A 4816-nucleotide genomic window follows, 5' to 3' on the forward strand; every position below is an offset into this window, starting at 1 on the left:
TTAAAGATGATAGTTATACCATCCAAACTGTTTTGAACAAAGTATTAGATGATATTGACATTGAATAATTTTTGTCGCAAAATGACAATACCAACTAGAATTTCGTTTCACATGCATTACAAAAGTAAAAAATGAGATCCAAGTTGAAATTAATTTAAAAAGAAATAAACGATGTTGAGAATATATTTCACACAAATCATATAGACATATCACATGGATTTTTTTTATACTAGATAATTATTAATCTATGTAATAATATATTTCCTTCAAAATATACTATTTGATTTCAAAATTATTTTAAAAAATTTAATATCACTATAATAGTCATGATTCAATCGGTTTGATTTTTTTTTTCCTTTTTGTTTAAGAAAAAAGATGGGAAGATAGTTAAATGATGAAGACACAAGTTAAGCAGATCCAATAAACAGGGGAAAGTGAATTACTGTCCTCAAGCACATTCTCTAATAATCTCAATTTTCTACGTACATATTTGTGAATTCATGTCACATGCAACAGTCTTTTTGGGTTTTGTTGCATCAATTCTTTGGTGATTTATCTTTTTTTATTATTTTATGACGCAAGAGTCCTGGTAGCAATACATTTGGAATAAAATGATTTAATTTATTTTTTGTTGTTATTAACAAAAATGATATATTATTAATTAATCAACTCATCGAGATATTGGTTTCATTTGTAACAACTAGCTAATTGCTTAGTACATTGTTGTACTTCTCATTATCAAATCAAGAAGAACTTGTAAATAAGAACATAGACGTGGTACGCCATGATGTGATAAATTTAATTCAAATCTAAATTAAGAGATGATTCATACATATAGGTACATACTGAACAAAGATATTTAAAAATACGCATTCAATTTTATGATATACCTAACAATAATTGGTTTATTGTCCATATCAAAGGGAGTGAATAGAAATAATGTAGAAAATAAAAAAGATGAACCAGCGCACATGATGATTTATAAAATAATAAATTAAATTTATATCATTTTTAATAAGTGTGAGATTATTTACACTTAAAATTTATTTTGAACATTCTTATTTTTTACTACAACAAAACCCTCATTAAGACCAATTCAATATAAATAAATAGAATAATAATACTTTTGACACCAACCTAGCGCTTACACGCCCATGTGAAATTATTAAACCTTAAATTTAGAACGTTCTTCCTCAGCATTAAAACTCGTGCATTGTTTAAAAGTATATTTAACACATTTCCACAAAGAGACTCCATGATTCAAATTTCTTTGACTTAAATTTCAATTTTTGTTGAAGATATATCTATTCCATATAAAGATTTCAATTTTCTATACAATCATGAGCTGCGTATATATATATACACATATAACTGTTCTGCGAATATATAGAAGCAATTTCAACCATCCAACTTTTTTTTTTTGAATTTTAATGAATATCAATTTTATATGTTGGACAACTATGAAAAATAAAATTAGCAAAATGATATTATTAACAAATAGGGAGAGCAAAAGGTAATTATATCTTGGTGTGCTAAATATTTTTATGGGTGTACGGAAAAAATAAAGATAATAGAAGTAATGTTATCGAGGAGCATTTTGGTATTTATGAAAGTGTTCAAAGTGAAAAGTGATTTCCTAAAATCTATTAACTAATGCACATAATAAAAGGGCATTTTGAGAAAATTTTAGATTACAAATAGTCCCACCCTTTAATATTCTTCAATCAATGTGTTTATTTCAAAATAAAAAATCCATCTATTTATTACTTTCTAACTAGTAATATTAATGTGTTAATAATTGTGAAGAAACCGTGTAATTTATATGATGTAGAAAACCCTTTAGACACAATAACCCGAATTTCTAACAGTAGCGGTTGGACTTTCTTGAGAACAAGATTTAACGTGGTTCGCATAAATGCACAATCTACATCCACGGGAGAAGCCACAGAAAAAAGCTTTATTGATGATTCAAAATGAATTTTACAGAGCTAATACAGAGGAGATTACAAGGAACAAGAAGACTCTTTCTCTCTTTCTAAGATCTCTCCGGAAAGCTCTCAAAATCCTATGCAAATTTTTTTCAACAACCAGCCTCTTCATACCCCTGATATTGAAACCCAATTGCACAGCTTTTACATGAATGACAATGAATGAAGTTATGTTAATTTACATTAAGTAGAAACCTTCCTAAATAGGAATAGAAATACTCTATTAACATATCGAATACTACCTTAATAAAAATTTAGTTGACAAAAAAAAAAGCCTTGAAGGCTTGAAATAATTAACCCTAATTAAATAATTGTCTTACATAACCAATTTTTTCCTTTCTTAATTTAATAAGACATCGCCACACTCCTGATTTTATAATATAAAGCATAAAATATAATAGACAAGTTTGAGTTTACTTTTTTGATCATTGAGCATGCAATTCTCTGAAAAAAACTCATTGTGTTTGTGTCTATTGTAAATTTATGACATTTACTAATCTTTTGGGTTTTGTTGTATCTATTCTTTGGTACGTGTTCATCATGTTTTCATTCTTTTCTAATGCAAGATTCTTGGTTACATTAGGAATCAGAGTGAAATTCCAATTTTAAAGTTTGGAGAAATAAAATGTAATATGATTTTTTTTCATGAATAAAATGATTTAATTTACTTTTTTCTACTAGCAAAAATTATTACTTTATTAAACCCATCAAGCTATTGGCTTCATTTATAAGCCGGTCAGTCAGTTTTTTAGTTTCAATTGTTATCTTTTAAAAGATAATAGAAAAATCTTACTTTGAGTGTATTTTATCACTTCACTAAAATTTTATTAACCCATCAAGTTATTGGCTTCAGCTTTTCGTTCTGTTTTCTTGTATATGTTGCAATTTTCAAGTATCTCTCAAAATTTTAGACCGTCAACACCTGCAGGAAAATTGCATATATTCTATCATTCAACCTCAACAAATAAATTCTTTTCACTGGAATCCAACAATCGTTAAGTGTTAACCTGTAGTTCTCAAAAGCAGAAATTGGTGTATTAAATTTTTTCAAAGTGTCTTCAGTTAAAAGAAAACTAAAGATGGAAGAGAGTGAAATTTCAAACTGAGATCTTGCCACATAAGACTATCGATTTAATCCTTTTCTGTATCTTTCTTCTATCAGCAGACAATCCTTGATATACAGTTGCAAGAGCGAGGTAGGCACGCTCTTGTCCAAAAAGTATTTTAGCTTCGATCGAATATAAAGCCAAAGATACACCAACGACGTGAGATTTTGACCAACTGAAGACAGGCATTCCAGGTTTTGGAAATCATAAATCCACAAACGGGTTCCTAACTCCTGTGGCGAAATGACACCAAGTCGTGAAGTCCTCCGATTGACAGTCGTTGTAGAGATGAGAATCTGCTCAATCCCCCTTCCCCCCACCCATCGATGGCTTCCAAATCTTCATATCATGAATATAAAGTGACTGAATGTTGCTGGGAAACATACCATCATCTGCCTCAACTGGGAAGCAGTACCCTATACGCTTGCCAGGCCTGCTCTGTTAAATCTTGAAGACTGTGCTTGTCCTTGCGTGAGGCCTCTAGTTTATCACACCACGTTATTCGGAGCTTAGTCAGTTCCGCAGAAGGCAACCCTCCGTCAGGAAAGGGTCATTTCAATAAAAGCACAGTACAATTGCTTAACTAATTTTTTGAAAACAGAGATATGAGAGATTGACAATTTACAATTGCTTAACTGCTCAAGAAGAGAGCAAGCTTGAAATATGAAATATGAAAAAGAGAGCACAAATGACAAATCTTAAGGAATTGGCAGGATTCACGTCCGACCAACTCCACGTTGCTAAAGCAAAGGATTAATTTTTGAGAAATTGTAAAGAAACTAATACAAGTGAAATCAGAGCCTGTTCATTTGATTATTGGCTAAGGGTGATTTTCAGTAACGTTTTCAAAGAAGATATAGGACAAAGATCAAAACGACAAAATAAGAAATTTCCACACATGCGTGCATGTGTCTGACCAACAGAACATGGCTTGTGGCAAGGATCGATCAAAGAAATATAAACTTACAATTTTATTAAAGTAAGCATCAAAATGTTTGGCAAGTTTTAGATTTGTAGAATATTGGGAAAACAGACAAATCATCAATGAAGACATTGCAAGTTAGCAGATCAATTAAACAGAGGAAATAACTGATCAATTCTTTGTTCAATGGCCACAGAAATAGATTAAATATATCTACAAGACTACATTAATTCTAATGGCATGGTAGCATCTCCATGCAACATTACATTAAGATGAAACGTAATTATTAATTTAATTATATAGTAAGCGACTCTTACAGAAAAATAAGAAATGAAATAAGGCAAAATCAATAAAAGTACATTTTATAAAAGACACAGATACATAGTATAAATTTAGTTTTGAATTACATAATTATTAATTTATATAGTAAGCGAGTCTTACAGAAAAATAAGAATTTTTTAAAAGAGATTTGCTGAAGGAAAAAGTTTAGTTTGGTTTAGCTTGTGAAGGCTCAAGTAATTGAAAGCAATACAAGCGAAGGAAACATATACTTCACCACGTTATCTCTGTTTTCTCTATGATTTTGTCTCTGATTCATCTCTTTCTTTCTTCTTAATTCTATTTCTTGGTAGTTTAAGTCTGGTTTGTCGAATATTGAGTTGATTCAGATTCGGTTCTGTGCTTGTGCATCTTGTGTTGGTCTCATTCAAGATCTTGGGCAGAGTCTTCGGTTTGACAAGTTAATTAGATCGTCCAAAGCTCTACATTTTTTTTTAAACAAAAAAAGAAGCACAGTCTGC

The sequence above is a fragment of the Citrus clementina genome, unplaced genomic scaffold (genome assembly GCF_000493195.1).
Source record: "Citrus clementina cultivar Clemenules unplaced genomic scaffold, Citrus_clementina_v1.0 scaffold_5, whole genome shotgun sequence".
Lineage (NCBI taxonomy): Eukaryota > Viridiplantae > Streptophyta > Magnoliopsida > Sapindales > Rutaceae > Citrus > Citrus x clementina.